The sequence below is a fragment of the Arachis ipaensis genome, chromosome B10 (assembly GCF_059453495.1).
Source record: "Arachis ipaensis isolate K30076 ecotype BB chromosome B10, ASM5945349v1, whole genome shotgun sequence".
NCBI lineage: Eukaryota > Viridiplantae > Streptophyta > Magnoliopsida > Fabales > Fabaceae > Arachis > Arachis ipaensis.
The window spans coordinates 92,262,676-92,275,646 of NC_142435.1; the positions used below are offsets into that span (position 1 = coordinate 92,262,676).

The 12,971-nt window shown below is 39.0% G+C and overlaps 1 non-coding gene across 1 annotated transcript; it reads right to left on the bottom strand.

Moving 5' to 3' along the window:
• Positions 1 to 11,103: 11,103 nt before the first annotated feature.
• Positions 11,104 to 11,211, bottom strand: LOC148580868 (small nucleolar RNA R71). The gene has a single exon (XR_015896459.1). It is a non-coding gene; the product is annotated as a small nucleolar RNA R71 (small nucleolar RNA).
• Positions 11,212 to 12,971: the final 1,760 nt, after the last annotated feature.

The following is a 12,971-nucleotide window of genomic DNA, read 5'->3' on the forward strand; positions in this document are numbered from 1 at the left end:
GTTAAATAGCTAGGATGTGGTTAGTGGATTTATGCCTGATAATTGCACTGTTTGTGCTAACTATTTTTATCCGATTTGCAATTCTGAACTTGATATGATGATGTGCTGTTCATATGTTGATGTTGCTGTTAAAACTGTTCTTTAATGTTTTTGCCGTCTGTTAATCTTTTCAGCACCATTTATTTTCATATGAACTTAATTTTTTCCGCTGTTTATTACCCGGGAACATCTAATTTTAGCCGGAATGCTGCCCAATTTTCTGCAAATTTATGGTTATATCTCCTCATGTATTGGTTTGAATACTCATTATTTTGCATTACTTGGCTATAACCAAACCAATTCATGAATGGATAGGCTACCATTCTTATTCCTTTTGGTTCTCTAACTACTACATTGCTTATTGATGATTTTATTCTCATTTTAAACTTACTTTATCTATAGGAATTATCATCAATAAAATGCTATCCTTGCTTGAATATGAGTTGTTTGTTCTTCAAGTTTGTGATTTTCTTGGTAACTAGGAAAACCATTCTCACGCCACTCACTTTAACTTCCTTTTTAACTAACTAGTTTAGCTTTCTAACTTCTCTTTCTGGTTTTTACCTAACTACTACTTCAACTTTCTAACTTAAGGCATGATTACTATTTTTCCTAATTAACTTGAAATCCACTTCTATTATATTTTGGATTGTGATTTTTACCCTCAGAATTCTAACTCGAATACACTCCAATTTATACACATATTCAACTCATTTCATGCTTTTATTGTTCTTTTTTTGCCTTTATGCTTACATTGACAAATCTTACTTGACTACTTGTTTTCCTGCTTTAGTTCTTTAATTATATCCTGCTACTTCTGCTTTTTAGGATGTCTGATCCCTAAAGAAAAGGAAAAGGCAAGGCTACCACAGCCAAACAAAAAAGAGGAGAATCTTCTACCTCTATCCTAAATCTCCTTCATGACGATTCCAGGAGGGAAAAGAACTTTACCCCGCAGGAAAAGGCCGACCAGCTCCTTAATGCCACAGATCCAATAAAATTTGCAAACAAATACTGTGAGCTCAAGTATCCAGTGTTTGCCACTGCCAGGAACCTCTACCTGGAGAAAACTCTTAAAATTCCAGAAGAACTCACCCAGTACACCTTCGAACAGCTAAAATAAAGAGGCTAGTTCTTCGTGGAAAGGAACTTGACAGAGGTTAATGCCTCCTGGGTTAGAGAATTTTATTGTAACTATTTCAAGACCTCCCTGGATGTAGTGCACCTCAGAGGGAAACAGATTCTGGTCACTGAGGAAGCTATTGAGGACATTCTCCGGCTTCAGCCTAAGTCTGATAAGCCTGACGATTACCAAAGGGATGAAGAGGATATGAGATATATGAGATTTGACTGGGACATAGTCAAGCAGAGAATAACCATTGATCCTACTGCCACATGGGTCATGGGAAAGAACACAGTGATGCCTAAGGGAATCAAGTTGAGTAATTACGTGATGCCGAGCACTCATGAGACAGAGGTGCCCACTACTATGATTACTCTCATCTGGGGTGTGATAGAGGGTAAGGACCTGTATCTTCCACCTTTCATCCGGTATTATATGGCCAGGGTCCATATCAGAGCCACTCTCCCTTTCCCTTATCTGATCACCCAGCTAGGCCGTCGAGCTGACGTGCCTTAGGAGCTGGCTGATGAGAAGCCAACTGCTGTAGACTACAAGAAGATCATTCCTCACAGCAGGACGTTTTTGGCATTAGGGTACAGACCTCCTAGTATCACTGCCTCGGGTGAGGCAGCCACATCTTCAGATGCCCCTTCTGCATCCACTGCTGTACCAGCCCCATCCACTGCACCTCCACCTGCTCCTGAGCCCATTTATCATCTGGTGCACTGCCTCTTCGCACGCCTGGATCGTATGGAGCATCGCAGCAAGCAACATGGTGCACAAAATTGCAATCATCAACAATGGCGCCAAAGACATGGTGCTCTCAAACGTGAATCACACTTTGTCACAACTTCTCACAACTAACCAACAAGTGCACTGGGTTGTCTAAGTAATAAACCTTACGTGATTAAGGGTCGATCCCACAGAGATTGTCGGCTTGAAGCAAGCTATGGTCACCTTGCAAATCTCAGTCAGGCGGATTTAAATGATTTTAGAGATTTGATAATTAAAAGATAAATAAAACGTAAAATAAAGATAGAGATACTTATGTAATTCATTAGTGAGAATTTCAGATAAGCGTATAGAGTTGCTTAATTCCTCCTGAATCTCTACTTTCCCACTGCTTTCATCCAATCCTTCATACTCCTTTCCATGGCAAGCTGTATGTTGGGCATCACCATTGTCAATGGCTACATCCCGTCCTCTCTGTGAAAATGGTCCAATGCACTGTCACTGCATGGCTAATCATCTGTCGGTTCTCGATTATACTGGAATAGGATTTACTATCCTTTTACGTCTGTCACTACGCCCAGCACTCGCGAGTTTGAAGCTCGTCACAGCCATCCCTTCCCAGATCCTACTCGGAATACCACAGACAAGGTTTAGACTTTCTGGATCTCAGAAATGGGTATCCATTGGTTCTAACTTATACCACGAAGACTCTAATATCTCGGACTTAGTCACCTGTATTAGATATCTAAGAGATACTAATTCTGTCTCGTCTTCATGTAGAACGGAAGTGGTTGTCAGGCACGCGTTCATAGGTGAGAATGGTGATGAGCATCACATAATCATCACATTCATCATGTTCTTGGGTGCGAATGAATATCTTAGAATAGGAATAAGCTTGAATTGAATAGAAAAACAATAGTACTTTGCATTAATACTCAAGGAACAGCAGAGCTCCACACCTTAATCTATGGTGTGTAGAAACTCTACCGTTAAAAATACATAAATGATAATGGAGTTCATTGGTCTCGGCCCCATAGGGGAACCGGAGCAACCAAGACTTCGAATACAATAATAAAAATTCCTATTTATACTAAACTAGTTACTAGGGTTTACAGAAATGAGTAATTGATGCAGAAATCCACTTCTGGGCCCACATGGTGTGTGCTTGGGCTGAGCATTCAGCTTTACACGTGTAGAGACTTCTCTTGGAGTTGAACGCCAGTTTGTAACCTGTTTCTGGCATTTAATTCCACTTTGCAACCTATTTCTGGCGTTTAACTCCAGAATGCAGCATGGAACTGGCGTTGAATGCCAGTTTGCGTCATCTAAGCTCGAGCAAAGTATAGACTATTAGATATTGCTGGAAAGCACTGGATGTCTACTTTCCAACGCAATTGAGAGCCCGCCATTTAGAGTTCTGTAGCTCCAGAAAATCTACTTTGAGTGCAGGGAGGTCAGAATCCAACAGCATTTGCAGTCCTTCTTCAACCTCTGAATCTGATTTTTGCTCAAGTCCCTCAATTTCAGCCAGAAAATACTTGAAATCACAGAAAAACACACAAATTCATAGTAAAGTCTAGAAATGTGATTTTTATTTAAAAACCAATAAAAATATACTAAAAACTAACTGAATCATACTGAAAATCATGTAAAAACAATGCCAAAAAACGTATAAATTATCCGCTCATCACAACACCAAACTTAAATTGTTCCTTGTCCCCAAGCAACTAAAAATCAAATAGGATAAAAAGAAGAGAATATACTATGAATTCCAAAATATCAATGAAACTTAGCTCCAATCAGATGAGCGGGACTTGTAGCTTTTTGCCTCTTGAATAGTTTTGGCATCTCACTTTATCCTTTGAATTTTAGAATGATTGGCATCTATAGGAATTTAGAATTCAGATAGTGTTATTGATTCTCCTAGTTCAGTATATTGATTCTTGAACACAGCTACTTTATGAGTCTTGGCCGTGGCCCTAAGCACTTTGTTTTCCAGTATTACCACCGGATACATAAATGCCACAGACACATAACTAGGTGAACCTTTTCAGATTGTGACTCAGCTTTGCTAAAGTCCCCAATTAGAGGTGTCCAGGGTTCTTAAGCACACTCTTTTTTTGCTTTGGACCTTGACTTTAACTGCTCAGTCTCAAGTTTTCACTTGACACCTACACGCCACAAGCACATGGTTAGGGACAGCTTGGTTTAGCCGCTTAGACCAGGATTTTATTCCTTTAGGCCCTCCTATCCACTGATGCTCAAAGCCTTGGATCCTTTTTATTAACTTTGCCTTTTGGTTTTAAGGGCTATTGGATTTTTGCTCTTGCCTCTTAGTTTAAAGAGCTTTTGGCTTTTTCTGCTTGCTTTTTCTTTTTCTTTTTTTTTCGTTTTTTTTTTTTTGCAAGCTTTGTTCTTCACTGCTTTTTCTTGCTTCAGGAATCATTTTTATGATTTTTCAGATTATCAGATAACATGTCTCCTTTTTCATCATTCTTCAAGAGCCAACATAATTAACATTCATAAACACCAATTTCAAAAGACATATGCACTGTTTAATCATTCATTCAGAAAATAAAAAGTATTGTCACCACATCAAAATAATTAAACTAGTTTCAAGGATGAATTCGAAACCCTGTACTTCTTGTCCTTTTGTAATTAAAACATTTTTCATTTAAGAGAGGTGATGGATTCATAGGACATTCACAACTTTAAGGCATAGACACTTAGACACTAGTGATCATGTAGTAAAGACACAAACATAAATAAAACATGAAGCTCAAAAAATCGAAAAACAGTAAAATAAATAAACAAGGAGATTAAGGAATGAGTCCACCTTAGTGAGGGTGGCGTCTTCCTCTTCTTGAAGAACCAATGGTACTTTTGAGCTCCTCTATGTCTCTTCCTTGCCTTTGTTGCTCCTCCCTCACAGCTCTTTGATCTTCTCTTATTTCATGAAGGATGATGGAGTGCTCTTGATTCTCCACCCTTAGTTGTCCCATGTTGGAACTTAATTCTCCTAGGGATGATGGAGTGCATCCCATGAGGCATCTCAGGAATTTCATGGTGAGGAATTTCCTCATGCTCTTGTTGCGGTCCATGATCTCTTGTTTGCTCCATCCTTTTCTTACTGATGGCCTTGTCCTCTTCAATGAGGATGTTTCCCTCTATGTCAATTCCAGCCGAATTGCAGAGGTGGCAGATGAGGTGAGAAAAGGCTAACCTTGCCAAAGTAGAGGACTTGTCAGCCACCTTGTAGAGTTCTTGAGGTATAATCTCATGAACTTCCACTTCCTCCCCAATCATGATACTATGGATCATGATGGCCCGGTCTACAGTAACTTCAGACCGGTTGCTAGTAGGAATGATTGAGCGTTGAATAAACTCCAACCATCCTCTAGCTACAGCCTTAAGGTCCAGTCTTCTTAATTGAACCGGCTTGCCTCTTGAGTCAACCTTCCATTGAGCTCCTTCTACACATATGTCCATGAGGACTTGGTCCAACCTTTGATCAAAGTTGACCCTTCTAGTGTAGGGGCGTGCGCTTTCTTCCATCATTGGCAAGTTGAACGCCAGCCTTACATTTTTCGGACTGAAATCTAATTATTTCCCCCGAACCATGGTAAGCCAATGCTTTGGATTCGGGTTCACACTTTGATCATGGTTCCTAGTGATCCATGCATTTTCATAGAACTCTTGAACCATTAACATCCCGACTTGTTGAATGGGGCTGGTGAGAACTTCCCAACCTCTTCTTTGGATCTCAAGTCGGATCTCTGGATACTCATTCTTTTTGAGCTTGAAAGGAACCTCAGGGATCACTTTCTTCTTGGCCACAACCTCATAGAAGTGGTCTTGATAGACCTTTGAGATGAATCTCTCCATCTCCCATGACTCAGAGGTGGAAGCAATTGCCTTCCCTTTCCTCTTTCTTGAGGATTCTCTGGCCTTAGGTGCCATTGATGGTTATGGAAAAACAAATAGCTATGCTTTTACCACACCAAAATTAAAATGTTTGCTCGTCCCCGAGCAAAAGAAAAAAGAAAGAAGGAGAAGAAGAAGAAAAATGGAGGAGATGGAGGGAGAAGGTGTATTCAGCCAAGGGGAGAAGAAAGGGTTGTGGTGTGTGAAAATGAAGAAGGAGTGAGGGGTTTATATAGGAGTGGGGGAGGGATTAGGGTTCAGCCATTAGGGTTGGGTTTGGGAGGGAAAAGAGTTTGAATTTTGTAGGTAGGTGGGGTTTATGGGGAAGAGTAGATGGATGTGAATGGTGAAGAGGTGATGGGGAAGAGTGATTAAGGTGATTGGTGAAGGGTATTTGGGGAAGAGAGATATAAAGAAGGTGTGAAAAGGAGAAAAGAAGGTGGTGGAGATCCTGTGGGGTCCACAGATCCAGTGGGGCCAAGGACTTAACATACCTGCTCCAATTAGGCGTGTAAAATGTCCTTGCTGTGAAATTCTGGCATTTAACGCCAGACTGCTGCTTGTTTCGGGCGTTAAACGCCCAAATATAGCCTTTTTCTGGCGTTTAACACTAGGCAGATGCTTGTTTCTGGCGTTAAACGCCAGCTTGGTGCTTGTTTCTGGCATTAAACGCCAGACAAATGCTTATTTCTGGCGTTTAAACGCCAGAATGCTCCTCCTCCAGGGTGTGCTATTTTTCATTTTATTTTTCATTCTATTTTTTATTTTTCAGTAGTTTTTGTGACTTCACATGATCATCAACCTAAAGAAAACATAAAATAACAATACAAAATAAATAAATATAATTAGATAATATTGGGTTGCCTCCCAACAAGCGCTTCTTTAATGTCAATAGCTTGACAGTGAGCTCTCATGGAGCCTCACAGATGTGCAGAGCATTGTTGGGACCTCCCAACACCAAACATAGAGTTTGAATGTGGGGGTTCAACACCAAACTTAGAGTTTGGTTGTGGCCTCCTGATGAGGGGATAATTTATACGCTTTTTGACATTGTTTTTAGTATGTTTTTAGTAGGATCTAGTTACTTTTAGGGATGTTTCCATTAGTTTTTATGTTAAATTCATATTTCTGGACTTTACTATGAGTTTGTGTGTTTTTCTGTGATTTCAGGTATTTTCTGGCTGAAATTGAGGAACTTGAGCAGAAATCAGATTCAGAGGTTGAAGAAGGACTGCTGATGCTGTTGGATTCTGACCTCCCTGCACTCAACATCGATTTTCTGGAGCTACAGAACTCAAAATGGCGCGCTTCCAATTGCGTTGGAAATTAGACATCTAGGGCTTTCCAGCAATATATAATAGTCCATACTTTGGCCAAGAATAGAGGACGTAAACTGGCGTCCAACACCAGCTTTCTACCCAAATCTGGTGTCCAGCGCCAGAAAAGGAGCCAAAACCAGAGTTGAACGCCCAAACTGGCACAAAAGCTGGCGTTCAACTCCAAGAAAGACCTCTACACGTGCAACATTTAGGCTCAGCCCAAACACACACCAAGTGGGCCCCGAAAGTGGATTTATGCATCAATTACTTACTTATGTAAACCCTAGTGACTAGTTTATTATAAATAGGACCTTTTACTATTGTATTAGACATCTTTGAACGCATTGTTCTTAGACCATGGGGGCTGCCCACACGGCCATGCCTGGACCTTCACTTATGTATTTTCATACGGTAGAGTTTCTACACTTCATAGATTAAGGTGTGGAGCTCTGCTGTTCCTCGAAGATTAATGCAAAGTACTACTGTTTTCTATTCAATTCATCTTATTTCGCTTCTAAGATATCCATTTGCACCCAAGAACGTGATGAAGGTGATGATTATGTGTGACGCTCATCACCATTCTCCCCTATGAACACGTGCCTGACAAACACTTCCGTTCTACATGAAATAAGCTAGAATGAATATCTCTTAGATCTCTTAACCGGAATCTTCGTGGCGTAAGCTAGAATGATGGCGGCATTCAAGAGGATCCGGAAAGTCTAAACCTTGTCTGTGGTATTCCGAGTAGGATTCAATGATTGAATGACTGTGACGAGCTTCAAACTCGCGATTGTTGGGCGTTAGTGACAAACGCAAAAGGAGGGTGAATCCTATTCCAGCATGATCGAGAACCGACAGATGATTAGCCGTGCTGTGATAGAGCATGTGAGCATATTTTTCACTGAGAGGAGGGGATGTAGCCACTGACAACGGTGGTGCCCTTGCATAAAGCCAGCCATGGAAAGGAGTAAGACTGATTGGATGAAGATAGCAGGAAAGCAGAGGTTCAGAAGAACGAAAAGCATCTCCATTCGCTTATCTGAAATTCCTACCAATGATTTACATAAGTACTTCTATCCCTATTCTATTAATTATTATTCGAAAACACCATTATCAATTTATATCTGCCTAACTGAGATTTGCAAGGTGACCATAGCTTGCTTCATACCAACAATCTCCGTGGGATTCAACCCTTACTCACGTAAGGTATTACTTGGACGACCCAGTGCACTTGCTGGTTAGTTGTATCGAAGTTGTGAACCATGGTATTAGCACCATGTTCTTGGCGCCACTGCCAGGGAAAGAAAGAGCCATGAATTTTACATAATTAAAGTGTAATCACGATTACGCGTACCAAGTTGCTCACGTTGCCAGGGATTGTTTGAGCCTGGACATCACAATTTCATGCACCAAGTTTTTGGCGCCGTTGCCGGGGACTTAATTGTTCCTGTTTGGCGCCAAGAATCGTCTGAGATCCCAATCCCGGCAACAACACCAAGTTTTTGGCACCGTTGCCGGGGATTGTTTGAGTTTGGACAACTGACGGTTCATCCTGTTGCTCAGATTAGGTAATTTTCTTTTTGTTTTCTTTTCAAAAATTTTTCAAAAATATTTCAAAAATTCTTCTTTTGTTTTCGAAAAAAAAATGTTTTCAAAAAAAAAAAAATATATATATATATATATATATATATATATATATATATATTTTTATTCAAAATTTTTAAGAATGAATTCTGGTGTTTCATGAAGCATGTGAAGCCTGGCTGGCTGTAAAGCCATGTCTAAATTCTTTTGGACTGAGGCTTCCAAACCATCAGCATAGAGGCAAGTTACTTCGATAAGTAATGAGCAGTATATTCTCTTATGTTACATGCTGAAGCTTGGCTGGCCATTGGCCATGTCTAGTGTTTTGGACCGGAGCTTTCATTGAAAGCTTGGCTGGCTAGTGAGCCATGTCTAATTCCTGGACTGAAGCTTTAGACTAACAATGCAAGATTTCTGGAATTCATATTAAAAATTTTAGAATCCTTATTTTTCTTTTGCAAAATAATTTTCGAAAAAATCCAAAAAAATTAGAAAATCATAAAAATCAAAAATATTTTTTGTGTTTCTTGTTTGAGTCATGAGTCATGTCATAAGTTTGGTGTCAATTGCATGTGCATCTTGCATTTTTCAAAAATTCTCATGCATTCATAGTGTTCTTCATGAGCTTCAAGTTGTTCTTGGTAAGTCTTCTTGTTTGATCTTTGCATTTGCATGTTTTGTATCTTTTCTTGTTTTTCATATGCATTCTTGAATTCTTAGTGTCTAAGCATTAAAGAATTCTAAGTTTGGTGTCTTGCATGTTTTCTTTGCATAAAAAATTTTTCAAAAATGTGTTCTTGATGTTCATCATGATCTTCATAGTGTTCTTGGTGTTCATCTTGACATTCATAGCATTCTTGCATGCATCACATGTTTTGATCTAAAAATTTCATGCATTGCATAATTTTCATGTTTTTCACTCTCATCAAAAAATTCAAAAATCAAAAAAATATCTTCCCCTTTTTCTCTCATAAATTCGAAAATTTGGATTGACTTTTTTAAAAATTTTTAAAATCTAGTTGTTTTTATGAGTCAAATCAAATTTTCAAATTAAAAATCTTATCTTTTTCAAAAATCTTTTTCAAAAATCAAATCTTTTTCATTTTTCTTAGTTATTTTCGAAAATTCCAAAAATCTTTTTCAAAAATCTTTTTCTTATTTTTATATCAAATTTTCGAAAATAACAATAACAATTAATGTTTTGATTCAAAAATTTCAAGTTTGTTACTTGCTTGTTAAGAAAGGTTCAAACTTTGAGTTCTAGAATCATATCTTGTGATTTTAAAAATAAAATATTTTTCAAAAACTAATTTCTATCATATCTTTTCAAAAATATCTTCTTATCTTATCTTTTTCAAAATATGATTTCAAAATATCTTTTCTAACTTCCTAACTTCTTACCTTTTCAAAATTTGTTTCAACTAACTAACTAACTTTTTGTTTGTTTCTTATCTTTTTCAAAACCACCTAACTAACTCTCTCTCTCTCTAATTTTCGAAAATATATCCCCTCTTTTTCAAAAATTTCTTTTTTATTAACTAATTATTTTGAAAAAAAAAATTTTCGAAAAAAAATACTAACCTTTTTCAAAAACTATTTTCGAAAATCACTAACTCTTTTTCAAAAATTATTTTCGAAAATTCTCCCTCTCCCATCTTATTCTATTTATTTATTCATTTACTAACATCTCATCTCACATCTCTGCCCTCCTCACAGTTGTGTTTCTTTCTTTACATCACAATCTTTGTCTACCTCTTTTCTTCCACTCACAAAGGGATCCCTATACTGCGGTATAAAGGATCCATATTATTATTATTATTTTTTTTTGTGTGCCCTCTTCTTTGTCATATGAGCAGGAGCAAGGACAAGAACATTCTTGTTGAAGCAGATCCAGAACCTGAAAGGACTCTGAAGAGAAAATTAAGAGAAGCTAAATTACAACAATCCAGAGATAACCTTTCAGAAATTTTCGAACAGGAAGAGGATATGGCAGCCGAAAATAATAATAATGCAAGGAGAATGCTTGGTGACTTTACTGCACCTAATTCCAATTTACATGGAAGAAGCATCTCCATTCCTGCCATTGGAGCAAACAACTTTGAGCTGAAACCTCAATTTGTTTCTCTGATGCAGCAGAACTACAAGTTTCATGGACTTCCATCTGAAGATCCTTTTCAGTTCTTAACTGAATTCTTGTAGATCTGTGATACTGTTAAGACTAATGGAGTAGATCCTGAAGTCTACAGGCTCATGCTTTTCCCATTTGCTATAAGAGACAGAGCTAGAATATGGTTGAACTCTCAACCTAAAGATAGCCTGAACTCTTGGGATAAGCTGGTCAAGGCTTTCTTAGCCAAGTTCTTTCCTCCTCAAATGCTGAGCAAGCTTATAGTGGATGTTCAAACCTTCAGATAGAAAGAAGGTGAATCCCTCTATGAAGCTTGGGAGAGATACAAAGGACTGACCAAAAAGTGTCCTTCTGACATGCTTTCAGAATGGACCATCCTGGATATATTCTATGATGGTCTGTCTGAGTTATCAAAGATGTCACTGGACACTTCTGCAGGTGGATCCATTCACCTAAAGAAAACACCTGCAGAAGCTCAAGAACTCATTGACATGGTTGCTAATAACCAGTTCATGTACACTTCTGAAAGGAATCCTGTGAATAATGGGACGCCTATGAAGAAGGGAGTTCTTGAAGTTGATACTCTGAATGCCATATTGGCTCAGAATAAAATATTGACTCAGCAAGTCAATATGATCTCTCAGAGTCTGCATGGAATGCAAGCTGTATCCAACAGTACTCAAGAGGCATCTTCTGAAGAAGAAGCTTATGATCCTGAAAACCCTGCAATAGCAGAGGTGAATTACTTAGGTGAACCTTATGGAAACACCTATAACTCATCATGGAGAAATCATCCAAATTTCTCATGGAAGGATCAAAAGCCTCAACAAGGCTTTAATAATTGTGGAAGAAACAGGTTTAACAATAATAAACCTTTTCCATCATCCACTCAGCAACAGACAGAGAACTTTGAACAAAATGCTTCTAATTTAGCAAATCTAGTCTCTGATCTATCCAAGGCCACTGTGAGCTTCATGAATGAAACAAGGTCTTCCATTAGAAATTTGGAAGCACAAGTGGGCCAGCTGAGTAAAAAGATCACTGAAATCCCTCCCAGTACTCTCCCAAGCAATACAGAAGAGAATCCAAAAGGAGAGTGCAAGGCCATTGACATAAGCAAAATGGCCGAACCCAATGAGGGAGAGGAGGACGTGAATCCCAAGGAGGAAGACCTCATGGGACGTCCAGTGACCAATAAGGAGTTTCCCTCTGAGGAACCAAAGGAATCTGAGACTCATCTAGAGAACATAGAGATTCCATTGAACCTCCTTATGCCCTTCATGAGCTCTGATGAGTATTCCTCTTCTGAAGAGAATGAGGATGTTACTGAAGAGCAAACTGCCAAGTTTCTTGGTGCAATCATGAAGCTGAATGCCAAATTATTTGGCATTGATACTTGGGAAGTTGAACCTCCCTTGTTCATTAATGAACTGAGTGATCTGGATCAACTGACATTGCCTCAGAAGAGACAGGATCCTGGAAAGTTCATAATACCCTGTACCATAGGCACTATGATCTTTAAAGCTCTGTGTGACCTTGGTTCAGGAATAAACCTCATGCCCCTCTCTGTAATAGAGAAACTGGGAATCTATGGGGTGCAAGCTGCTAGAATCTCATTAGAGATGGCAGATAATTCAAGAAAACAGGCTTATGGACAAGTAGAGGACGTGTTAGTAAAGGTTGAAGGCCTTTACATCCCTGCTGATTTCATAGTCCTGGATACTGGAAAGGAAGAGGATGAATCCATCATCCTAGGAAGACCTTTCCTGGCCACAGCAAGAGCTGTGATTGATGTTGACAGAGGTGAAATAGTTCTTCAATGGAATGAGGACTCCCTTGTGTTTAAAACTCAAGGATCTCCCTCTGCAACCATGGAGAGGAAGCATGAAAAGCTTCTCTCAAAGCAGAGTCAACCCAAGCCCCCACAGTCAAACTCTAAGTTTGGTGTTGGGAGGCCACAACCAAACTCTAAGTTTGGTGATGAACTCCCATATCCAAACTCTAAGTTTGGTGTTGGAGAGTCTCAACAATGCTCTGAACATCTGTAAGGCTCCATGAGAGCCCACTGTCAAGCTATTGACATTAAAGAAGCGCTTGTTGGGAGGCAACCCAATGTTTATTT